Source organism: Schistocerca americana, chromosome 3 (assembly GCF_021461395.2).
Source record: "Schistocerca americana isolate TAMUIC-IGC-003095 chromosome 3, iqSchAmer2.1, whole genome shotgun sequence".
Classification (NCBI taxonomy): Eukaryota; Metazoa; Arthropoda; class Insecta; order Orthoptera; family Acrididae; genus Schistocerca; species Schistocerca americana.
The window spans coordinates 966,862,008-966,889,615 of record NC_060121.1 but is presented as its reverse complement, the minus strand read 5'-3'; positions in this window follow the sequence as shown (position 1 = coordinate 966,889,615).

Sequence of the window (27,608 nt, the reverse complement as noted above, 5' to 3'; positions counted from 1 at the left end):
GAAACAGTGACTCCAGCTGGATCCGGCGCTGGACACCACTGCTGGTGGTGGCTGACGAGTTGTGGTACGGGTGGTACGTCTGCGTGGCAGATCCATCGAGTCACCGCGGATGACGGCCAATTCACGCATTGGCATGAACAAGGCTGGTCTGCGAGGCCCACGTTCAAGAGGCCTTACAGAGTTGGTGCTGAGCTATACGGCACGGGAAACGTTCAGAGCGGTCGGCGACCACGTGGACAGCTATCTGACGTTGTGGGTGCCGTCTTCTCCGGTTACACGTACAACTCTACAGTAAAAGCGAGTAACCGCTTTAGCAGGTTACAGAGAGCACAGTCAGAGTGCTTTTGGATTTAATATCGGTATCCTGATAAGCTTGAGTTCAAATCGAGGCACAGTGTAACGTACTATTGTATAAAGTCTCATTAAGTGCCGCCAATTTTAATTCACTGTGCTACAGAAATTTGTGAGCGTTTTGTAATGGCTTATTTGTGGATTGTATGCGGGGCGTGTGACAGTGAACATTATGCCAGTAAAGAAGCCTGGTAAGTCAGTATGTCCTGGGAGTGGAACTGTGCTGCTTATATGAGAGTTGAAATAGTTTCTAGTACAGCACTGATTCCGTTCTGTAAACGGTGATTTTCAGTTGAGCTATTATTTTGCTGTTAGTGGACCAGTGTTTCATTTGGCTGTACTACAAATTGTTATATCGCCTTATGTCACTGATTTATAATATTTCTAACTTGAGATTGTCGATTTAGACGTAAGTGTGGGTAGCTGTGTAGTGTTGCTAGTACCTGCTGTCTTCATGACTCGGTATGATTACTAGTAACAGATCAATCAATAGCTACTTACCCTATTACTTAATTTGCGTCCCGTATAATTAAATATTTTACAGTGTAAATACCTGACAGAATCACAACTGCTGAGAGTTGAAGACCATATACTGTTAATTGTTATGTTGTTTGAATTTTCTCGTGGTTAAAAATTAGAAGCAGCGATCTGTTTCACTTAGTAAAAATCTCTAAAGCCACGGTCACAATATTTCTTTATTTACCAACAATCGCTTTCGACAATCTTTGCTGTACCTTCAGGTTCTCAAAAATTTATCTTACAAAATGTGTTCATTTTGAGTTGAATCTCACACCAAGTTGTCACGCAGATAAAATGTAGCACATAATATAAACGTTTGTCACAAATAAAATATTTAAGATCTAGAAGCACCTTGCGCAAATAACTATGTCCATAGTTATGGCGCTGACAGATGAATGTTACGCCATAAAAACCACAGTGTACAATAAAGCACACAGTAGCATATTTGTTGACAGCAGATGGATATGTTGTAATCATTGAAGATTCACGTTATACGGCGTATAACTTACAACCGGTTGTTTGTAAATAAAGAAACATTTATTTGATATTGGCTTTAGAAAATTTTTACCTTGGTACGTTGTACTGATTGCTCGTTCTAGGCCACATTATTTTATTCTATATTGGATACTGTTATTGTAAACGAGGTATTTTATTTTACTATCTGAACTTTGCTGAAGTCTATTCTTGTTATTAAAATTTACACCACGAATGCAAATTCCCCATTCTGAACCCAACTCCACCTAAGTCCCACGCATTTTTATTCCCAAAATACTTTTAAAATCAGCTGGCATAAGCGTGAATAGCATTAAGCAGTAGAGTGATAATTTGTTGTTAAGTAGTCATACAGTTTATCTTTCTACGATTAGCTGGTCTTTTGTCAATGTATACTTTGATATCCCCGCCAGACTCCTATGCCGTATGTCAGACTTGGTGTCGACAGGGAAACTGATCCGCCGCTCCACGTAAGCGGCGGGAATGTTGCAATTATTGGACAGTGGCTTTGGGATGGTAGCTTTCCTGGGGCGACCTCGCAGACACCTACCTCAGTCAAATGCTAGCCTATGCCGGATTCTAGTTTAGTAGGCCGACACGGCCTTGCATTTTGTGTTCCGATGTCTTCGCGCTGCCGCTCTCACATAATTCCGTACTTTCGGACACTCTGCTCGCCTGTTGCGTTGACACTCGGTGATCACCGCGCCACCTGGCAATGTAGCGCTCCTCCCTCATTCCCAGAAAGTTACTGGGCGCAATTATCTCGCATAGCCAGATGTTAACATTTGGCGACGAGAACCTGCTCTAGCGTGTACGAGGTGCGGCTAGAAAAAAACCGGACTGATGCTGGAAAAAACATTTATTTACAATTTCATGGTATCTCCTTCAATGTACTCTCCTCCTCGGTCTCTACACCGCTCCATACGAATTTTCCACTGTTCATAGCAATGCTGCAGATCATTTTCGGTAAGTCCATACATTACTTCCGTCGCTTTTTCTTTTACTGCTTCAACAGTCTCAAATCTAGTTCCTTTCAAAGCTGACTTGACTTTAGGGAAAAGAAAAAAGTCACAGGGGGCGAAATCAGGTGAGTAGGGTGGATGATCTAAGATGGGAATGTTGTGTTTTGCCAAAAACGTCTTCGCTGACAACGCACTGTGAGCTGGGGCATTGTCTTGGTGAAGGATCCATGACTTTTTTCTCCACAAATCGTTCCGTTTTCTCCGTACTCGCTCACGTAGGGTAGCCAGGACGCTAATGTAGTAATGCTGATTCACTGTTTGTCCCTCTGGTACCCAATCTATGTGCACAATCCCTTTGATGTCAAAAAAAAACAATCATCATTGCCTTGAATTTCGATTTTGACATTCGTGCTTTTTTTAAACGTGGAGAACCAGGAGTTTTCCAATGCATCGATTGGCGTTTAGTTTCGGGATCGTAAGTAAAAAACCACGATTCATCGCAAGTAATAACATTTTGTAAGAAGATGGGATCACTTTTAATGTTTTCCAGGATGTCAGAACAAATCATTCTTCGGCGTTCCTTCTGTTTAATTGTGAGACACTTTGCAACCATTTTTGAACACACTTTGTTCATGTTGAAACTTTCGTGAAGAATCTGCATAACACTTTCCTTGTCAACTCCTGTTAACTCATACACTGCTCTGATTGTTAAACGGCGATCTTGTCGAACAAGTTTACCGATTTTTTCAATGTTTGCATCAGTTTTTGCTGACAATGGTCTGCCAGTGCGAGTGTCATCACTGGTGTCTTCGCGGCCATCTTTAAATCGTTTAAACCACTCAAACACTTGTGTTCGCGATAAACAATCATCGCCGTACACTTGTTGTAACATTACAAACGTTTCACTTGCAGATTTTCCTAGTTTGAAACAAAATTTGATGTTAACACGCTGTTCTTTCTGTACACTCAACATTTTCCGACGCACAGACAAAACGTCAACTACTTAAAACAGACGCCACGGGCAGACTGAGTGCAGGAGGCAGATGAAACTCGAGCAGTAGGCGGAGCGAGAGTCACGTGACAGGCCACGCGACTTTCAGCCTTATTGCATTCGTTTTATTGTTTCACCAGTACTAGTCCGGTTTTTTTCTAGCCACACCACGTATATTCACCTTCGTGTTAGTGTGTGCGTGCTGTAGTCGTGATCGACCCATAGTTCTTGGAGAGTTGCAGGCAACAAATGTAGCTACGCTGAAGCAGCTGAAGCAACAACAACGACAGAAACTTTTGCACCAGCAGTTTCATCAGCAACAGGAGGAAATGCAACAGCTCATCTGCTTCCTGGTCGCACAGCACACGACGTGAGCCCAGGTGGTGCATCCGCTGCCGCCTCCACCTCCGTCTCCGCCTCCGCCACCGCCACCGACCCCATTTGCAGGTTTTGGTGATACCATGGAACGGTGGGAAAATTCTCTCTCTCTTTTCAGAGATTGTTGTGAGATTCGACTGCTCAGCACAGAATATCAAATCACACAACTTTCAGCCGCCTAATTTCCAAACTGTTATTTTATTTGACTACCAGTTTCGGCGATTTACTGCGCCATCTCTAGGCTCCCTGACCGACGAGTGGGAAGATTCCAACCTCGGTTCTGGTCAAAATAGGAGCGAACATTCAAAGACTGATATCTGTAGCTTTCTGTTTGATACAGCGATTACTTCGTGGTGGACAATATCAGACAAAGTTTTGACGAGGACCCATGAGGTAATATACAATTTGCGTGTAAAACAAGTTTGAAGATCAGATCACTTCGAAGTCTCCTGCTTCACGGTATGCACATGACAGAGGCAATTAGGAGCTGCTGCACGTGGTGGCCTTGGCGTTCGCCGCTATGTATGCTGTCATATACACGGTCCACAAACCCACGTGTGAACTGAATAATTTCTATTACCTCCAGAAATCGTAGAACGACATTTTATTCCGACTGTACAAGAGTCTCGCGTACAAGACCCTTCATACTGCCCCACCAGAACAGGTCGAGAGGAGTTAAATTTGGTGACAATGCTTGCCAAAGAGCTGGCTTACCTCGAGCAGTCCACCTCTCACCATATATATCATTGAGATGTTCGCAGACGAAGAACGAGCGGATGTACCATCATTTTGCAACATTTGCTGGTAGCAAATCTTCCATTAACTCCGCCAGTATCTCTTGCAGGCATGTCAAATATCTGAGTCCCGTTAGACGGTATGAAAGCACAGGGTCATTATAATTAAAGTTAAAATTTCAAAACGCTGTAGAAATTACACCACCGGTCATAATGACGTCAAATTGCAACGGAATATTATCGGAGAAGGGCGAAAACGTATTGCAGAGGGAAAAAAACAGCGTCATCCATAGATGGCGCTGTATGTGTCAGGACACTTAAATGAAAACACTTGCCACGCGCACGATCCATTGAAGTTGGTATAAACACGCTGTGACGTTCGCTATGACTGTCTCAATGCAAGAACGCGCTCTGCTTGTAAAGCTGTATTACAAGAATGACGACTGCACACGTCGCTGTGCAGAAGTTCCGGACACTGAACGATTTGAAAAAAGGCGTTGTTCCGATGACCGCCGTAGGTCTGGAGAAAACGATTGGGAAATTCGAAAAGACGGGTTCTTTTGGTGTGCAAACTGTTAGGGAGAGGAAACGAATTGATTCGACATCAGTGGAAGCAGTGGCCACAGAAATGCAAGAGGAGACGAGTGACAGTGTGCCAACGTGTAGTACACGTAGAATTGCCCGAACATTGAACATACCCCTGAGAACGGTGCGTAAAATCCTACGTAACATCCTTCTTTGCTATCTATTCAAAATACCCTTGTGCACTAGCTGCCTCCTGTTGACCTGCCAGCAAGAGAGACCTTTGCTTTAGAATATCTTGCTCGCATGGAAGTGGACAATGATTGACCGTGGAAGGTTTTGAGGACAGACGAAGCCCACTGCCAACTGACAGGATATGTCAATACACAGAATTGTCGAATACGGGCAACGGAAATCTGCACGCAAATCAACCATCCTGAAAAGGTCATTGTGTGATGCGGGTTTACGGCATCATTTATCATATGGCAATATTTTTTCGAAGAGACAGGTGCTACCGCTCCTGTTACCTGTACCATCACTAGTAACCGCTGTGAGTGTGTTTTGGGCAACCACGTCATTCCAGCTCTCCAACTGCGTGGCTCACTTCCGCACATTGCTCCGTCAGGCAGCTGATGAAGCGCCATTTCTGAAATGATCAGCTGCCATTTCCCTACAACATGACTGTCCCGATCACCTCATCTTAATCAGTGTGGCTTCTGGCTGTGGGGCTGTCTGAAAGATGTTGTGTTCAGTGTTCCGAATGCAAACTTCGCTGCATTGAAGGCACGCATTGCGCAATACATTCTGAACGTATGAAACTTCCTGGCAGATTAAAACTGTGTGCCCGCGAAAGGCAAAGGTCCCGAGTTCGAGTCTCGGTCCGGCACACAGTTTTAATCTGCCAGGAAGTTTCATATCAGCGCACACTCCGCTGCCGAGTGAAAATCTCATTCTGGAAACATTCTGAACGTAGCCTCCGAAACAGTTCGATCAGTTGTGGAACATGCTGTTTCTCGATTTCAACTTGTTGCAGAAAACGGTGGACAGCATACTGAACATGTTTTGCGCCAGTCACACGGAAATTAATTATCCGATTTTATTTTGACTGATAATTTTTATGCGATTTTTGGCCTCAGGACAATTAAAAACCGATATGATTGGTGCTTTTTATGCGGTTTTGGCCTTAGGACAATCAAAAACCGACTGTTTCCATCCGATGTGGTATGACCTTGCCTTGATGGATGACCTCACGTAACTAACAGTATGACACGTGTACACTCATGCACTCTGAATAGTACAGTTTGTTTAACGTCAAACGTAAAGCCTTAGGCATTGTTGAATGATTCACTTGTCATGTGTAGTCAACCACTATTAAACTATGATGCTTACAGCGCCAGCTATGCTATTGCTACATTTTGGAACTACTTGTTTTTCTTCTGTTACGTCCGCAGCTCGTGGTCTTGCAGTAGGGTGCTCGCTTCCCGCGCACGGGGTCCCGGTTTCGTTTCCCGGCGGGGTCACGGATTTTCTCTTTCTCGAGATGACTGGGTGTTGTGTGTCCTTCATCATCATTTCATCGTCACTGACTCGCAAATCGCCGAAGTGGCGTCAACTAAAAAGGACTTGCAATACGGCGGCCGGAGTCTGCCGCATGGGGCCTCCCGGCAAACAATGCGATTCGATCATTTCATTTCTTCTGCTATACGTTTTCCGCGTTCTCCGACAATATTCCGTTGCAATTTGAGGTCATTCTGACCAGTGGTGTTATTTATACAGCGGTTTGAAAATTTGACTTTGATTATAATCACCCTGCATTTACAGCCCAGTAAGACGACCATGACTGACCCCAGACCACGGATTGCTACTGAACCAGTGCTGATATCCACGTGAATATGTGGCGTGAGGATCTTTCGTGCCAACCTTTTCATCTCAAACCAGCACTTGCAACTTACGTTCACATTTAGTCGCTGGATGTATTGCAATCACTGTCCTCCTCTACTGTTTTTACCCTCTACAACTCCCTATAGTACCATGGAAGTTGTTCCCTGATGTCTTATAAGATGGTGTACCATCCTGTCCTCCTTGTCAGTGTTTTGCATACATTCCTTTCCTCGCCGATTTTGCGGAGAATCTCCTCATTCCTTACCTTATCAGTCCACCTAATTTTAAACATTCTTCTGTAGCACCACGTCGCAAGTGCCTCGATTCTCTTCTTTTCCGGTTTTCCCACAATCTATTTTTCACTACCGTGCAATGCTGTACTCCAAAAGTACAGGGTGATCCAAAAAGAATACCACAACTTTAGGAATTTAAAACTCTGCAACGACAAAAGGCAGAGCTAAGCACTATCTGTCGGCGAATTAAGGGAGCTATAAAGTTTCATTTAGTTGTACATTTGTTCGCTTGAGGCGCTGTTGACTAGGCGTCAGCGTCAATTGATGCTAAGATGGCGACCGCTCAACAGAAAGCTTTTTGTGTTATTGAGTACGGCAGAAGTGAATCGACGACAGTTGTTTAGCGTGCATTTCGAACGAAGTATGGTGTTAAACCTCCTGATAGGTGGTGTATTAAACGTTGGTATAAACAGTTTACAGAGAATGGGTGTTTGTGCAAAGGGAAAAGTTCTGGACGGCCGAGAACGAGTGATGAAAATGTAGCACGCATCCAGCAAGCATTTGTTCGCAGCCCAGGAAAATCGACTCGCAGAGCTAGCAGAGAGCTGCAAATTCCACAATCAACTGTATGGAGAGTCCTACGAAAAAGGTAAGTTATGAAACCTGAACGACAACTACCCGAGGCGATGGATCGGCCGCCAGGCAGCCCGTGACAGAGCACTTCATCACTGGCCTCCAAGAAGCCCTGATCTTACCCCCTGCGATTTTTTCTTATGGGGGTATGTTAAGGATATGATGTTTCGGCCACCACTCCCAGCCACCATTGATGATTTGAAACGAGAAATAACAGCAGCTATCCAAACTGTTACGCCTGATATGCTACAGAGAGTGTGGAACGAGTTGGAGTATCAGGTTGATATTGCTCGAGTGTCTGGAGGGGGCCATATTGAACATCTCTGAACTTGTTTTTGAGTGAAAAAAAACCTTTTTAAATACTCATTGTAATGATGTATAACAGAAGGTTATATTATGTTTCTTTCATTAAACACACATTTTTAAAGTTGTGGTATTCTTTTTGAATCACCCCGTATATTTTGAGAAATTTCTCCCATACAGTAGATTTCTCTTAGCCATGAATGTCGTTTTTTTCAGTGGTAGACTGTTTTTTATGTCCTCCTTGCTCTGTTCGTCATAGGTTATTATGCTGCCCAGGTAACAGAATTCCTTAGCTTCGTCTTCTTCGTGATCACCAATCCTGATGTTAAGTTCCTCACTGTTCTCATTTATGCCACTTTTTTTTTTACTTTCGTCTTTCTTCGATTTACTCTCAATCCATATTCAGTAACCATTAAACTGTCCATCCCATTCAACACACCCTGTAATTCTCCTTCACATTCACTCAGGATAGCAATGTCATCAGTGAATTTCATCATTGATATCCATTCATCTCGAATTTTAATTCCACTCTTGAACTTTTCTTTTCTTTACACGAGTACTTCTTCTATGTATAGACTGAACAGTAGGTGTGAAAGACTACAGCCCTGTCTTGTACACTTTTTAATCGGAACATTTCGTTCTTGGTCGTCCACCAGTGTTGTTTCCTCATAGTTCTTGTACATTTCTCATGTTACCCGACTTTCCCTATAGATTACCACTAGTTTTTGTCAGAATTTCGAAATTCTTGCACCATTTTACGTTCGAATCCTTTTCCCAGATCCACAAATCCTATGTAAGTATCTTGATTTTTCTTTAGATAGCTTCCATTATTAACAGAAACGTCAGAACTGCCTCTCTTGTACCTGTACCTCCCCGAAAGTGAAGGTTTTTAGTCATCCCAAATGTAGCTGTTTCGACAGTTGCAAACAGCCTCCTTGGTGAAACGTACTTCATCGGTAGTATGAACGCAGAGTCGAAATTCAGGCATATCGACACGACACGGAGACACCATGCACAGAAATTGACACGTAGCGCATAATTTGCCAGAGTCAATGCATGCACGTTCTGTCGGTCGTAATGACTGAGCTGGTGGTCATGCAAAACATGCCAGACACTAGCGTGCGACACGTCTAGGGCACAGGCAATGTTTGGAGTACTCGCATCCGGGTTTTCTGCTACTTGATGAAGGACGTTCTCTTCAAAGTGGAGAGTGCGGCGCGTCCTTAGAGCACCATTGTCAACCCACCTAGTTACAAACGTACCAGTTTGCCGCAGCTGTTACTGCAGTTGGATGAAAATTGTATGTGATGAACAGAGACCATCAGGAAAACGTTCTCGATAGATGCGTTGTACTACTCTAACATGAAGTCTATTTTCACAGTAAATTTTTGTCAAGGTTTCTGCCTACTCTTCGAACGTGTAGTCGGGCATCCTCTACTGTTTCGGTCGTCCTTACTGCTCAGTCACGGATTGACAAGTGAGGGGAACGCTGCTTTAGTAGACAGAAGGGGACTGACGAAGGCGCCATCTATTCAGCTTTGTTTGCGTACGATGGACGGGTCAGCTGTAAGTGATCCGTCCAGTCTTCAAACCTTATTTTATATTAGTTTAGACTTAAATGCTAGACGATTCTAACAGTTTCCTCAACAGAGCTGCCTCGAAATCTAGCAGAAAATCCGAAGAGATTTTAGTCGTACCTACAGTACAGAATCGGTACCTTCACTGTGAGGTAGCAACGATTATCTTACAGATGGCAGAGCCACTAAAGCGGACTTACTAGACCCGGTTTTCCAAAACTCTTTCATCAAAGAAGAAGCAGTAAAATTTAATGCGTTAATGAGGAACAAGTTTATGGAGGAAAAAAATTAGTTCAAATTTTGGCCACCAGGTGCAAATCTGGCGCTGTGAAAGCAAGAAGGGCACACAGAAATGTTTCCGTATGTAATGGATTAGGAATGGGGCATGGGTAGAAAAGATAAAAAAAGTGTTAAAGCCATAGTGCTGACTTTATTATTAACCATCGCTCGTACAATCTGTTCAGTATGGGCACAGGAGACAGCGACGAGATGACGTAGAGCGCCCAGTTTGCACCAGGTGGCGAAAATTTGGAAATTTTTTTTTCAGAGTAAATCGGTTCGGCGTCAATGTATTATCATATCTACAGGTTCTGCAGCCAAACGACAGTTACAGCCCACACAAGACTTACGTGAGTAACTGCATTTCAGTTATAACCACCTGGTAGTTGGTAGTGGTTTTCATTATTGACTTTTTGGTATCATGGGTTAAAGCCGGCCGCGGTGGTCTCGCGGTTAAGGCGCTCAGTCCGGAACTGCGCGACTGCTACGGTCGCAGGTTCGAATCCTGCCTCGGGCATGGATGTGTGTGATGTCCCTAGGTTAGTTAGGTTTAAGTAGTTCTAAGTTCTAGGGGAGTGATGACCACAGAAGTTAAGTGCCATAGTGCTCAGAGCCATTTGAACCATTTATCATGGGTTAAAAGGAGGCTACCGACCTTTATTTGTACAGATCTGGTAATGTAGCAGTGAGACAATATACCCGGGAGCGTCATAATCCTTGGAGCAGTACATCGCGTAATTTGTCTCGTGCGCCGCACATCGGCAAGGGCAGATGGATTCATGCAGCGGTCGTTCTGCGTCACTTGGCGAGCCACGCGAACTCCGAAGAACGGACGAAAGGATCGTATCATGGTGTGCGGCAGGAGCGAGTACTAGGCGGCTGATCGGCGACGGCCCGGCGGCAGCTGCGCAGGCTGGAGGTCCACAGAAAGCCGGTAGCCGCTGCGGCTCCATAAACGTCGTCGGCGGCGTCGGAAGTCGCCGTGAGTCACGAGCGGTGGCCACCGGTAAATCACGAGCAGCCGCTGGGCAGGCCGTGCCGCGCCGCGCCGGTAGCAGCAGGTGCCCAGCTGGCTGTGCCGCGCTCAATGGGACGACCAGCGCCGGCCGGCCGCCGCGCCGTGTCGCCGCTATGCTAATGGCCCGGCCGCCTTCCACATTTCAGCTGCGGGGTGCGGGACGCCTCTGTCACAGGCGCCGGAGCGACGCTCCCGCAGAGCCCCCTGCCGCGCTCTGGAGTACATGTTTCGCACCGATGCATCCCTCTTGCCCATTCACTCGATGTCGTATACTGCACCTATCCTCTTGCACTACAGCCAAGTATCATTCTGTTACGAAAGGAATACCACGAACGTCAGTTGAGACAGCTTAGTTTGTGAAGCCATCACTCGTTCAAGAATATTGTGAAACTGCCAATATATTGTCATGCTGACGGTGTGTACTGATGTATTGCCACTACCAGAAATATGAGGTATGTTCAAGGAAGGACTCATCTTTTAAGTAGCGCACCAACCATAAGAAGGATCGCATTGCCGCTAGTTAGCACATGTAGTGGCCAGTATTAGGACCCAACACATGTACTGAGTGACCAACGGACCGACTGACAGACCAACCGATAGACTGACCGATTTAAGAGAGACCAACAGATAGGCCAACTGAAAAGCCAATCGATGGCCAGACCGACCAACCGACCGACAGACAAACCGACCGACCGACCGACAGACCGACCGACCAACCAACCACCCGACCAACCAACCGACAGACAGACAGACCCACCGACAAACCGACAGACAAACCGACTGACAGACAGACCGACAGACAGACCAAACGACCGACCGACAAATTTCGTGCGCAGGCTACTCATGTCTGATTTTACACAGCTATTAGAGCACCAGTTTAATAAGTCACAGCTGCAAAATACTAACGCGAATTCTTTACAGACGAATGGAAAAACTGGTAGAAGCGGACCTCGGGGAAGATCAGTTTCGATTCCGTAGAAATGTTGGAACACGTGAGGCAATACTAACCTTACGACTTATCTTAGAAGAAAGATTAAGAAAAGGCAAACCTACGTTTCTAGCATTTGTAGACTTAGAGAAAGCTTTTGACAACGTTAACTGGAATACTCTCTTTCAAATTCTGAAGGTGGCAGGGGTAAAATACAGGGAGCGAAAGGCTATTTACAATTTGTACCGAAACCAGATGGCAGTTATAAGAGTCGAGGGGCATGAAAGGGAAGCAGTGGTTGGGAAAGGAGTGAGACAGGGTTGTAGCCTCTCCCCGATGTTATTCAATCTGTATATTGAGCAAGCAGTAAAGGAAACAAAAGAAAAATTCGGAGTAGGATATAAAATGTAGACTGGCAATGGCAAGGAAATCGTTTCTGAAGAAGAGAAATTTGTTAACATCGAGTATAGATTTAAGTGCCAGGAAGTCGTTTCTGAAAGTATTTGTATGGAGTGTAGCCATGTATGGAAGTGAAACATGGACGTTAACCAGTTTGGACAAGAAGAGAATAGAAGCTTTCGAAATGTGGTGCTACAGAAGAATGCTGAAGATAAGGTGGGTAGATCACGTAACTAATGAGGAGGTATTGAATAGGATTGGGGAGAAGAGAAGTTTGTGGCACAACTTGACTAGAAGAAGGGATCGGTTGGTAGGACATGTTTTGAGGCATCAAGGGATCACAAATTTAGCATTGGAGGGCAGCGTGGAGGGTGAAAATCGTAGAGGGAGACCAAGAGATGAATACACGAAGCAGATTCAGAAGGAAGTAGGTTACAGTAGGTACTGGGAGATGAAGAAGCTTGCACAGGATAGAGTAGCATGGAGAGCTGCATCAAACCAGTCTCAGGACTGAAGACCACAACTGATCGTTGCGAATTATTTATAGTTAAGTTCACTGAGGTTATGTCAGACGATATGCCGCCTCATTTTATACAGAAGCCAAAGTTGGGATCTGTCTTTTGCGTTTAGAGGTTGTTATTATTATTATTATTATTATTATTATTATTATCATCGTATGCATCAATAACAGTAAAACAAATTTAGCGAAAGGAAGAAATGTATATAAAAATGAACATGTTAAATTATATACAGTACATAATTTTTAAAATGGCTCAGACTATACTCGGATGTTGATGGACTCAATCCAACGAAGTGCCTCATGGGATGCTTGATGGAGCTTCTCTGTGCCAGTGTCTGATTGGACATTCATTCACAATGTCGCTCATTGTTTTGGGTGTCACCACAGTCACACACACTGTCACTTGAAAACTGTCTTGTGCATGTCATATTTGCACCTACCCTCTTCACTCCGATATCTGTTTAGCTGTACGGACATCTACGTTGGTTGGTGAAAGCCTGGAACTGGGACTGTTGGATTGTCTTAAGTTCGTGGTTTCGGGTTCTTGTAGCTTGCCACTCACGTTTCCACTCTGCATCCTGGTCGAATCCTTTGGATAGCATTTGGACTCCCATTTCATATGCTGGTCTTCTAGTTTTGAGGCGTTTCCTGGGCAGTGACAGCAAATCGTCACGAAGAGGGATTGAGATGTTTTCAGAAACTTGCTGACAGAGTTTGTAAAGAGCAGCCTTTCAACGGAGGTCTGCTGGACAGATGTTTGAAAGCACTGGCAGCCAGCAAGTAGGTGTAGACCGGACTGTACCACTAATTACTCTCATAAGTGAGTTCAGTTGGACGTCTACTTTCACTACATGGGCCCTTCGGAGCCAAACTGGTGCACAGTATTCTGCTGCAGAGTATACCAGTGCAAGGGATGCTCCTCGGAGAACTGATGTGGTTGCTCCCCATGTACTGCCTGCCAGCTTTCTCACAAGGTTCACTCGTGTTTGTATCTTCTTGGCCAAGTTGGAAAGGTGTTTTTTGTATGTTAAAGTTCTGTCCAGAGTGACTCCCAGGTATTTTGGGCTTTCATTGTATCTGACTGTGCCAAGAGGGCCGAACTGTGAACTGATCTTTGCTGATGAAACGCGATTAGACTGGTGGAAGAGGCTTACCTCGGTTTTAGAAACATTTGGTCTCAGTCGCCATGTAATTTAGAGGTAATAAGGGCACAAAAACTGGGAGAAAGCTTTGGGCAAGGAAGTGGTTAATGCAAAGAAAGAAATTCACCCACATTCTTTTTGCTTAATGAGCTGGGAGCCCATGATTTTTGTAAATATCAAATAATGGATGAAACAGGCTTCTTGGTGCTGCTCAACATTGTCAAACCAAAAATGGCTCTGAGCACTATGCGACTTAACTTCTGAGGTCATCAGTCGCCTAGAACTCCGGCCGGCATCGTCAAACCAGTCTTGACGAAAATTTATATTGTCGGTAGAGGCTGTAAGCTGTGAGGACACGCCGCTAACTACATTATGCTTTCCAGACACTGGGAACTTATGACGACCTCAAAGTGAGTGTCTAAAATGATTCCTATAAGACATATTGTGATGTATAGTTGCCTAAGGAGCTACATCATGGAATAAATAAATCAAAAGATGTTTGTGTAAATTACATTAATTTATTTATGTATGTAGCGTAAAATATATTTGAAACTGGAAGAAGAGAGGTATCCTGTAAAAAATACAACAGATACGTAAGAAATGAAGCAACTAGCGATTATCAGAACTGTAAAAAAATCCTTTACTTTGCTCTTTATAGTAGAAGACTTGGTTACAGGCTGCATTTTTCTGGACTTCTAGTAACGAAGCAAGTACATTTTCTGGACAAAAGTCCATCGACTGTCTACATTTCGGTTTTCAGGTTTTATTTTCAATTCACGTGGGGACTGTCATTTAAGGCGTAATCCATACACATTTCAGGTTTTAGATTTCGTTTTCAGTAACTATTGGACATAAAACCTAGGAGCCGAAATACAGACGGTCGGCGGCCTTTCGTTCATAAAATATATTCCTTTTACTCATTTTATGAGCCACATGAAACCATTATGGATGCGTCAAAAAATGCGACAAGTGCTTCATTTCTTGCATCTCTATTGCTATACTCCTCGCACGGCGTGGCTTGAAAGCATCTGAGGACTTCAAATTTCTCCAGAAATTCTATCATTGAAGTTCTGTTCGCCTCGCACTCTGTTAAGTGCATTAGAACAGCATTTAATCACGCGGTAGGTGACATGAGACTAATCTTTGTCGGGCAACTGGCACGATTGCGAACAGCGCTAAGCAAGGCACTATTTTTTGTGTGAAGTGGTGATGGGGGAGATGTGAAACGGTGGGAGTCAGCTATCGAGTGGTGGTACACAACCGACCACACGAAAAGTTGGTCGGGCGGTTGGTTAAAGCGCCTACACACGTCCGTTTTGTCGGTCGGTCGGTCGGTCGACCAGTGAGAGTGCAGGGCCTAACAAAGTTGACCATACGTATTGCACTGGCAACTGTTAATTACTGAAACAAGCACATGCCCAAGCTCTTCGTCAGTTTAGTGACAAAGTGACAATGAATGAACTTGATGAACTACTTGTGTTTTTGTGGGTATGTGTGACACTTGAAAACCTCAATGGTTATGATGTTGAAGCAAAGGTGCAGTGAGCTGCGCGGAGTGGCCGCGCGGTCTCAAACTCCATGCCACGGATTACGCGGCCCCTCCCGCCGGAGGTTCGAGTCCTCCCTCAGGCATGTGTGTGTGTGTGTGTGTGTGTGTGTGTGTGTGTGTGTGTGTGTGTGTTGTCCTTACCATAAGTTAGTTTAAGTAGTGTGTAAGTCTACGGACTCATGACCTCAGCAGTTTGGTCCCTTAGGAATTCACACACACACACACACACACACACACACACACACACACAAAGGCGCAGTCGTAGTGGATGTGGAAACAGTCTACTCGTCCTAAAAATGTATGCATGACCAAGGCGGTTTTTTTTTACTGCAAAGGCGACGTCCAAGAGGAATTTGTGCCACCTGGTCAGATGGTAAAGAAGGAAGTCTTCCAGGGAATTCGCGCACGAAGAGACCGGCATTGTGGATATTACTGCATTATTCTCAGGCGTCGTTCCTTTTCCGCAGAAGCTTGGCAAAACATTAGATTTCCGTAGAGTTCCCTCAACCGTACTCACTGGACCTAGCCTCAGCAGAATTATTTTGTTTCTCAAACCACGCTGAAATGACATCGTTTCCAAACAAGTTACATCTACATCTACATACATACACCGCAATCCACCATACGGTGCGTGGCGGAGGGTATCTCGTACCACAACTAGCATCTTCTCTCCCTGTTCCACTTCCAAACAGAACGAGGGAAAAATGACTGCCTATATGCCTCTGTACGAGCCCTAATCTCTCTTATCTTTGTGGTCTTTCCGCGAAATATAAGTTGGCGGCAGTAAAATTAAACTGCAGTCAGCCTCAAATGCTGGTTCTCTAAATTTCCTCAGTAGTGATTCACGAAAAGAATGCCTCCTTTGCTCTAGAGACTCCCACCCGAGTTCCAGAAGCATTTCCGTAACGCTCGCTTGATGATCAAACCTACAAGTCTAGCAGCCCGCCTCTGAATTGCTTGCATGTCCTCCCTCAATCCGTCCTGATAGGGATCCCACACTCTCGAGCAGTACTCAAGAATAGGTCGTATTAGTGTTTTATAAGCGGTCTCCTTTACAGAAGAACCACATCTTCCCAAAATTCTACCAATGAACCGAAGACGACTATCCGCCTTCCCATCAACTGCCTTTACATGCTTGTCCCACTTCATATCGCTCTGCAATGTTACGCCTAGATATTTAATCGACGTGACTGTGTCAAGCGCTACACTACTAATGGAGTATTCAAACAGCACAGGATTCTTTTTCCTATTAATCTGCATTAATTTACATTTATCTATATTTAGAGTTAGCTGCCATTCTTTACCCAATCACAAATCCTGTCCAAGTCATCTTGTATCCCCCTACAGTCACTCAACGACGACACCTTCCCGTACACCACAGCATCATCAGCAAACAGCCGCACATTGCGATCCACCCTATCCAAAAGATCATTTATGTAGATAGAAAACAACAGCGGACCTACCATACTTCCCTGGGGCACTCCAGATGATACCCTCACCTCCGATGAACACTCACCATTGAGGACAACGTACTGGATTCTATTACTTAAGAAGTCTTCGAGGAACTCACATACTTGGGAACCAATCCCATATGCTCGTACCTTAGTTAGGAGTCTGCAGTGGGGCACCGAGTCAAACGCTTTCCTGAAGCCAAGGAATATCGCATCCGTCTGATACCCCTCATCCATGGTTCTCAAGATCATGTGAAAAAAGGGCGAGGTGCGTTTCGCAGGAGCGACGCTTTCTAAAGCCGTGCTGATGCATGGACAGCAACTTCTCTGTCTCAAGGAAATTCATTACTTTCGAACTGAGAATATGTTCGAGAATCCTGCAACAAACCGATGTTCAGGATATTGGTCTGTAATTTTGAGGATCCGTGCTTCTATCCTATACAGGCGTCACCTGCGCTTTTTTCCATTCGCTCGGGACTTTACGTTGGGCAAGAGAATCGCGATAAATGCAAGCTAAGTAAGGAGCCAATGCAGTAGAGTACTCTCTACATCTATGATTACATGATTACATCTACATCGATACGCTGCAATACTTCTTAGGCGCGTGGTGGAGGGCACCCCATACCCGTACCAGTCATTTACTTTCCTGTTCCACCAGCAAGCAGAACGACTGCCCATATGCCTCCGTATGAGCCCTAATTTATCGTATCTTATCTTCGTTGTCCTCGCGCATAATGTGTGTTGGAGGCAACAAAATTGTTCTGCAGTCACCTTCAAATTCCGGTTCTCTAAATTTTCTCATTAGTATTCCTTGACAATAACTCGCCTTCCTGCATTGGTGCCCATTTGAGTTCCTGAAGCACTTCCACACCAATTGCGCCTTGTTAGAATCTACCAAAATCTAGCAGCCCGCCTTTGAATTGCTTCTATGTCTTTCTTTAATCTTTCCTGGTAAGGATCACAAACACTCGAGCAGTGCTGAAGAATAGGTTCCACTAGGATCCCATACGCGTTTTCCTTTACAAATGAACCTCGCTTTCCTACATTTCTACCATCAAAACGAAAGTCGTCCATTCGCCCTTCCTGCCACAATTCTCTCATGCTCATTCCACTTCATATCGCTTTGCAACGTTAAGCCGTCGGCACACAGACCGTGCACCCGAGCGTTGAGCGTTGAGCACACCGAGTTTCTGACGTCATAGCGTGGAACAGCACGTTCGGGAGTCTTTCCGAACGTGCAGATCAATATCTGGGATGTCAGATATTCTGAGCGTGCGTCTGGGCGTTCACCAATGAGATGGCACAACGCCACCTACGTCACACGCACGCCGTCTCCCTTCAATACAGAGTTGTGGGGCGCCATATTGGCATTCATTTCAAGCCTAATATGTATATATGCCGTTTCTGAGCACCATAAAATTGAGAATCACTGGAAAACGCGTTGTTAACTGTGTGATCCGTTCCAATAAAATAATGAGACACATCATATTCGTAGCAAAGGAATTATTGTAACTTGCGCATTATGAGAGTAGGCTATTTGAAGGCAGCGACACACTGAAGATCCACCCAAAACGCATTGCTCTTCGTACAATTTGTTATAATTAAATTTCAGTTACTAACATAATCATCTACGATCAACATTTCCAGCAACGGCTCAGATAATGTGATTAGGTACAAATCGTGTTGTTGCTTTAGCGGAAGCCGGCACGGTAGATCAGCGTGTTCGGTCAGATACCTGGTTGGCCTCTGTAATAAAAAACTGAGTAGAGGGATCAACAAACGAACTTGAACGGATGTCCTGTGACGTCCGCAACGAGCAAACACAACGATCAAGAACGAAAAAAAAAAGCATAATGAGTCGCATCACTGTCTACTGAGAAGTTGTTTGATGGGGCAGTGGTTCGCGTCTGAGCACCATCAATTTTTTTCCTTACATTCGCGTTTTTATTAGGTTCTGATACTTTATTATTAGGTTAGTATAAGTGTATGCTATAATATTTGATGTTATGTAAATATAAGTTCACCTTTTTTTGAGGGGTGACTTTATTCGATTGGCTTAATCTACAGGACAGCTTGCGCTACTTGTATAAAGATATTCTGCTCTTTTTTCTTTTACGCTTTGCAATTCACATGTTGCAAAGATTCTGCTACGTGGTAGGAACATTCATCAAATAAGACTGACCTTGGGGTTTTACTAAAATGTGGGAATGATTAAATAATGTTTATCTCTTGCGGAGAAGTATTCCAAATTAGTACCGCACTGTTTGTAATGGAACTTTGATAAGCCTGTGTCCTTATTGACTGGACATGGTACTTCCTTCTCGTGAACGATGGAGGAAATGAGCGTTTTAATAGAGCTAACGTGGGAATTTTACACGCGCCCGTTGAGTAAACAGTGTGATTTACGAACTAGGAACATCCCTCAACTGCCGCTGGAGTGCGTTGCGATCGCGTATGCCACGTTGGAGCCCACGTACCGTGTGCACAAGTCGCATCGTTACTGAGCGTTCAGCAGCACGTTGAACTTGGCACGCTCAACGTTGACGTTCGACAGCACGGTCCGTGTGCCGACAGCTTTACGCTCAGATGTTTAAACGCCGTGACTGTGTCAAGCAGGACACTAATGCTATAACGGAACGTTACGGATTTGCTTTTCGTACTCATCAGTATTAACTTTTTTTTTTTTTTTTTTTTTTTTTTTTTTTTTTTTTTTTTAGGGCTAGCTGCCATTCATCACACCAACTAGAACTTTGTCTAAGTCATCTTCTTGCCTCCTACAGTAATTCAACTTCGACACGCTACAGTACGCCACAGCGTCATCAGCAGACAACAGCAGATTGCTGCCCACCCTGTCCACCAAATCATTAACGTATATAGAGAATAAAAGTTGTCCTATAAAACTGGGTCACTCCTGACGATACCATTGTCTCTGATGAACACTCGCCGTCGGGGACAACATACTAGCCGGCTGATGGTGGCCTTGCGGTTCTAGGCGCTACAGTCTGGAACCGAGCGACCGCTACGGCCGCAGGTTCGAATCCTGCCTCGGGCATGGATGTGTGTGATGTCCTTAGGTTAGTTAGGTTTAATTAGTTCTAAGTTCTAGGCGACTGAAGACCTCAGAAGTTAAGTCGCATAGTGCTCAGAGCCATTTGAAGCATTTTTGAACAACATACTGGGTTCTATAACTTAAGAAGTCTTCGAGCTACTAACACATTTGTGAACCTACTCCATATGCTCGTACCTTCTTTAACAACAGGCAATGGTGCACCCGTCAAACGCTTTCCGAAAATCTAGAAATATGGCTTCTTCCCATATTTTACAGTATATTATGAGAGGAAAGGGGAATCTGAGTTTCGCACGAGCGATGCTTTCTAAAACCATGCTGATTCGTGGACGTAAGCTTTTCAGTCTCAAGAAAGTCTATTATAATAAGATTGAGACTATGTTCAAGAATTCTGCAGCACACAGAAGCCAGGGGTATTGGTCTGTAATTTTGCGGGTCTGTTCTTTTGTCCTTCTGTAGGGAAACAGCCTACTCACGCCGTATAAAATTCTCATCAGTCTTTCCATTGTGTGCCAGCCTAGTCCGCTGTAACTAGCTCTGACGTCATAAATGTTGTGCAATACTTTAAAAATCAAGTAAATAACCTGAAACGGTTCTAGCATGTCAGGAGTAATACTAAATCAATATGTGTTGAATATCAGTTCAATAACTTTAACCTTTTTCGAAATTTGGACGTTTTTCTGTAAAAATCATTGGCGCAACAGAAAAGAGCTAGAAACTTAAAAATTTATATTTAGATTCCTTTTGCATAATAATTTAGTAGAAACAGTATTCTGAATCTCACAAATTAAAATTTTAGTTGAAATTCATGATTTTTGTCTTAGAAATTAAGGAAGCAAGATAGATTAAGTAGGCGAATAAATAAAGCTAGGATGTTTAAATTTAAGTAGAAGGGAGATCCGCTATAATCATAAAGATGTGTGAAGTTTCAACAGAATAACTATAAAACTATAGCGATAGCGTATCTCCAAAGGGCAAGTTCAGAGCTCGTCTACTGCGTGTAGTGTAATTAAATTAATTCTCTCGCCCAAAATATTTGACTTAGCCACGTCAGACTTTTATTATGATTACTTACCTGTATGCTGATTGCACATTTAAACTGAGAGCTTCATCGGCCATCAGCAAAGGAAGCAATGATTTATTCGATAACTTAAAGTGGTGCATTACTAGCCCAGCGGCTATTCGGGAGTGCCGACTTGATCAGGCGTTCCCTTAGCCGTCCGCACCGCGGCCTTATATATAAGAACGCTGCGCGAGGAAGCAAGGACCCAGTTCTCTCCAGACGCTGAATAGCGCACCATCTGCGTTGGGAGTCGCGTCGCGTCGGTATCATTGCTATAAACAGCCTCGGATGCCGTATTAAGTTACTCGGGATACGCGTAACCATGAAATCATTTTCGAGTGAAGTGTTAATTCTGGGATGACTTTAATTATCTATTTTCAGTTTCCGTATGTCGTATTTTGACGTGTCGCCGCAGGACAGACATTCTACCATTATTTAGCGTGGCGTTTGATGAACCTAATCATCAAATTATGGCGAGCATTCACTTAAACATTTAATTTGAACAGTTATAGTTGCATCAGCGCATCAGACTCTGAACTGCTCTGTTAGTCAGATTGTGTGGATTCTTTTTTTTCATTTGTGACTTTCAGAATACAGTGAACGTTTTTTCCACGATCGTTTGAGATTATGAATCCCAGACAATCTCCTAATTCCTCAGAGCTATAAGCTGTAGCTGTAAGTGTATTTCTCAGATGAAGTGGGCACTAGGAATTCTAATTACAGGCTTCACGTTTTGTTAATCTCTTTCTGGTTGCCAAAATACTTTACTCAGTTTCCTTCCCGGCCGATGCACCATATGTGGGGCGGCGGGTGGAATTAAATGTTATTATTTAAATGTTCCTATTATTTATGCTGTTGTTTTGCCGTTCTCAACACTGGCTCTCTAACTACAATTTTGGCAACCAGAAAGTTGTCACGAAAAAAAAAAAAAATTGCTCCACAGCTACCATAACAGTTTTTCTGATTGTGTTTGCTGATACTTCATCACTAAAATGCAAGAACTGTAAGGAACTGCTGATCGTCATAAATCACAAAGTTACTCCTAATTTCTCGTCGACTGCGATTGGCTCTCTCATTAACGTATTTTCCTTTTCTACTCCATCGTATCAACATTAATAACTTTTCGTAAAAAGCAGGAATCAACCAGAAATTATGAAATTTTTGCGATCTGCGGTTTTGATTTCAGTCATTACATTAACGAGCGACATTACGGTCCTTTGCAGGCATTCCCGGATCTATTTCCTCATTTTCTGTATTGTTTTCCATTGTTTCCTGTCAGCTATACTCAATAAAATTGGAGCACACACTTTCTCTTGGGTGTTCGACTCATTCTTACCCTTCTTTAATCGTTTTACCAGCTGACGTCTGACAACACTGACAAAAATACTGATGGTGTGAGAGTAGCTTCAGTATACTAAAGGTTTGACTAACTAGTCTTGTCAGTAAATACTGAACGTGTGCAGCACCCTTAAAATCGCTAACCGGTGGCGCTGGTGTTCTTCAGCTAGTTACAGCTGTGATACCTGTCTGTACATCGACGGACAACACAGCACAGACTACTAAAAAGGCAATCTCAAAGAGGCACAAATTTGTTGTTCGAAAGGTGAAACCATTCCTCTGGTCTGTTGTAGAAGCTAATGAGATGTCATTCGAAATCCCACTCACGGCCAAAAATGGAAACAATAAGACTCTCTTGACGATCTGTGACGTTAGAGACCAATTGTGCAACTTACTACTTTACAGATATAATCTAAAACAGTTTTCGCGAACCGAGCCCTACCCTCCGCGCTGGTACAGTGTCAAATCATTCAAGATACGGGTCGCCAGCCTCTCGTTGACCCGCGCGACTGGATTAAGGTTCTCACTACTTCAAAGTCAAAATTTAAAGATCCAAACTAATCCAAATACTCTCAGGAAAAAGTCAAACAAAATAATCTCAAATTTTCACGGTAGTAGGCAGGATAATCTATTGGTTCTAGTTAAACCTAGCCAAATCCTAGCCAAATACGTCATCGTTATCTTTTACCACCTCCAGATAGTTAATGGATCCACTTGCTACTATGAGGCCTCTTCCTCTCGAACAAACCCATGCCTACTAAACAACAACACTCGCCGCGGAACACACTGAAGTACCCAAGCAGCATTTCACATTCACACAGGAGAATGCGCTTCCAGCCCTTGCAGTCTCTCTGCATTTCGTAAGAACAATGTTGGTCACAAAATGTGAGTTACTCTCGACTCCAAAAATACGTTTTTAAAATACTATTCCAAGCCCACAGGGTACACTACGTGTACAATCGTCAGTTGTTGTCGGTTGCTTCGTAATTTTATGAGATCCAAACCGCTCCACAAAGTTGTTTTCATATTGCAACTGTGGCGACAGGATGACTGTAGGACTGGGAAATAGATGGGGGTTACGTAGACGTAGACTCAAATCAATTTTAGTAGAGAAAAAGACAAATGTAATAAATCATAGAATATGCATGAGAAAGCACAAACCAGGAACTAGGGCTCAATTTATCAGATTTCTTTCAAAAATAGTTCAGATGGCTCTAAGCACTATGGGACTTAACATCTGAGGTCATCAGTCTCCTAGACTCAGAACTACTTAAACATAACTAACCTAAGGACATGACTCACATCCATGCCCGAGGCAGGATTCAAACCTGCGACCGTAGCAGTAGCCCGGTTCCAGACTGAAACGCCTAGAACCGCTCGGCCACAGTGGCCGGCTGGATTTCCTTAATACCTAGTATAAAAATATAGTCTAGAAGACTCTTGTCCCAAAGGGAGGGTAATCAATTTTACAAGAAGCGCACAAGCAAACGATATCAGAGAGCCTTAACCTAATGCACAGCATCAAATATCAATATTTCGCCCCTTTGAGAATAAAACTTTGTTGTAAAGGGGGTGCAGTCCATAGCAGTATTATAAATGCGAAAGTGTGTTTGTCTGTTACCTTCCCACGACTAAACTGTTGAACATATTTTGATGAAATCTGGCATGCAGATAACTTGAACGCAGTGAAAGAACATATCCTAAGGGGGGAAAAATTATTTACTCTTTGTAAAAGATATTTACTCTTATACTTTTAAGCTTCATCCGAATTTGTGAAAATGCTTTTATTGATTGATATGTTCTACAGAATCCTATTCAGCGTAATGGAAACAATGCTTATACCTTCCTAAATATTTGTAATTGCTACTAATATTGTTAAATGTGAAAGAAACCTGTCTGTTAACGTTTTCACGACTAAACTGCTGAAATGATTTTGATGAAATTTGGAGCGAAGATAGGCTTAACCCTTGAAAGGGTCCTGTAGCCACCTTTCATTAGTCCGGTAGCCCATTTTCATTACCATTTCTCTTTCTTTTCCTTGTTTCTCTACTCTCTTTACTCTCATAGTAGTGTGATTGAATGAATGTGGTTGTGTGTCACGTTGCTAGACGGTGGCGTAGTCTGCTGCAGAAAGTCTGCGATAGTCGTACAGATTCAGCAGTAGTTGCACAGAATAGCCAACTCTCGTAGTGGTCAAGAGGTTTCCGCTACTTGTGAGAAATCCACCTGCGTTAGGTTGGTGGCGGAAATGGCATCTTGGGGTTTTCCGGTCCACGCGGAGCGTGGAAGAGGCTGGAGAAGCGGGAGGCAGTCTGCCGCCGGTACGGGAAGCGTCCACAGCTGTGCTCCAGTCGAAGAAGGGTGAGTTAGACTGACCGCGTGGCGCGTTGTTACTTGGCGAGGGGAGAGCTGTTAGCCTTTGGTCTCGCTTTTCAAATCTGGAAGATTGCTTTGCCTTGTCGCAGCAAGGAATGCAAAACTTTGGCAGATTTTTCTTTTAGCAAATTTCTGTAGCAGACTTGGATCCGCCGGAAGGGCGCCACACAAAGGTGTCGATAAGAAGTGAGCACTCGCTTCTGTATGAATGTCTGTTTGGCTTCAGCTGTGCCTGTGTAAGCTTTCACCTTTCTAAATATTTAGAGCCTTGCCTTCTCGTAAATTTTCCTTACTTTCCGTGTCTTTCGTCCGTGGGGAGCCAACCACGTGGTAGAACATTATAGTTGTTGGGCTACCGGCATCACTACCTGTCCGATCGCATGTTTGTTTTAGAAAATGTTAACATGATTGTATGATGTGATATTGTTGGAATTTGGCACTATACCTAGAAATTGTGCCTCCACAAACCACGTGTTATCAGGAATCGTGTACATGCCTCACATCCTTAGTTTAGGAATAAATGATTTTATCTACAATTTTCTATTGTGTTCCGAGATTACGTTTTTGCGCCTAAGCCACTCACCTCGTAGCTTTCCCATTAGCACATCCAATGCGTTTCCTTATGCACAGGTCCAGTGATTAGTCTCCTCTTGTATTTTATAACAAATGCTTTACATTAAGTCATATTTTCAGGTGTGTTGCTGGGAGCTGATCTTATGCAGTGTTCATGCATTTTCTATTTTATTTTAAATGTTTGATTGTCGTGAACAGCGCACGGGCAATACTATTAATTACATCGTATCCGCTGTGAGCGACCTCACAACGTATGCATTTTTGTGAGTTTTTGGTCTATGATCAAATTAATTTATTTTCCGACTCGACCAAATCTTTGATTAGTTGTATGGTTGGAGTCGGTGGCGACCCTATTCTTCTCACGTTGACTTCATAAGCAATAAGTATTTCCATTCCCAATAATAAGGAATAACCCGTAGTAACAGGTTAGTTACACCCTGAAGTAGAACAAAAGCCATTATAGGAAGTTTGAAACAAATCGACCCCTGAGGAGTGAAGTGGGAAATTGATCACATTCTTTACATCAGTTAAGATAAACCATGTTAAAATACGTGGTATCACAATCGATACCATCCTCACAGGTGTCTCATAGCTTGCAGCGTAAGTGCACATTTCCGGCAGATGCCGATACTGGTCGCTCGGAGACCCGGCGGATCCCGTGATGCACGCCCACTGCGCCACGCCTTCAGTGGTACCGACTACCACCCGCCCTCAAATGGTTCAAATGGTTCTGAGCACTATGGGACTTAAACCTAACTAACCTAAGGACAGCACACATATCAATGCCCGAGGCAGGATTCGAACCCGCGACCGTAGCAGAAGCGCGGTTCCGGAGTGAAGCGCCTAGAACCGCTCGGCCACAGCGGCCGGCACCACCCGGCCTGTGCCGCCGCGTTGTAGGACGGCCATCAGCAGCTACACGGCCCGGTCTGTCTCAGTCATAGACGGTCTTCAGCCTTAGGCAGCCTTCGACAGTTCGCTCGTGCATTAGTAGTGGGAGCCTCACACTGCACGACGCTCTTGTAATAACTGAACTTTATTGCTCATTTGTAAAGTTTATTCGCAATGCTTGGAGAAAGCTGAAGCTCAACTAAAACATCTGTTTACTGTGTTTACTTGTTCTATAATCATTTATGCTGCTGTATAGCTTGCCTACGATGACAGCTGCTGCATAGTTCTACAGCCCACCTTTCCTTACCAATGTGTATGAAGTAGCACACAACTAAGCTTTATTAAATTTGTTGTATAGTATAAACGTTGTATAATATACACCTACTTCAATAGCATGATACATAGACGTGCGCTCGTGTCCATGTCATCTGCATTCACTGCATGACAGCTACTCTGCACGTGGAGTGTGTATTGTGGAATTTTGGGGGTGGGGGGGAGGGGAGGAGGGTGGGAGGGGGGTGAGGGAACATATCATGAGCTATTGTTACCTGAACAGGCAGACATGTGAGGGCGGCTGACGTCATTACATGTACAATAGCTCGCTCACTCACCTTCATTCACCACCAAAAGGCTACTGATATGCAAGTGCAGTCAATGGGTAACACAGCTAATTACCACAAAATACCGATAAACGTATTAATAGGGGAATACAACGACACCCAATCACGGATTTTGTCCCAGAACTCGATCAGAAAATGCAGCCCACTACGGCTGATACCTTTAGGAGATGCCACAGAGACGACACAAACAGTCAGACGCTATCTGCAATTTGACGCTAACCACCGAACATTATACAGCAGTGGTACACTCTAAAGCAAGGAAAGCAAGAAAAGTTGGCAAAGTTCTCCGTAAAATACAGTTAAATCAGATAAACCACTGTTCTACAAATTCCAAGGCTAACAACAGTCACGGCACATTTTATCAATATAAACGTTTGGTTATGTAAGTCTGCCATCACAGGTTCAACGGTTTGCACAACCAAGTAGTACAGGTTACAACTATACATAGCCTTCCACTTCTTGTGGCGGAAACCGCAATTCATAGAAACTCCTCGCTCCAAAGTGTACCGAGTCTCCTCGACGTATGAAAGCAAACGCCGTCCCGTACTGCAATCCGTACAATGTCCCGTGTTGGCAGCAAGCTACACTCAGTCTTGGTCATCCATCAAACGTTGAAATGTGTGTGAATTCCTAAGGGACCAAACTGTTGAGGTCATTGGACTCTACACTTACACACTGCTCAAACTAACTTATGCCAAGAACAACACACGCACCCATGCCTGTCGGAGGACTCGAACCTCCGGCGGGAGGGGCCGCGCAACCCGTTACATGGCACCTCGAACCGCGCGGCCACTCCGCGCGGTAGCCATCCATCAGCT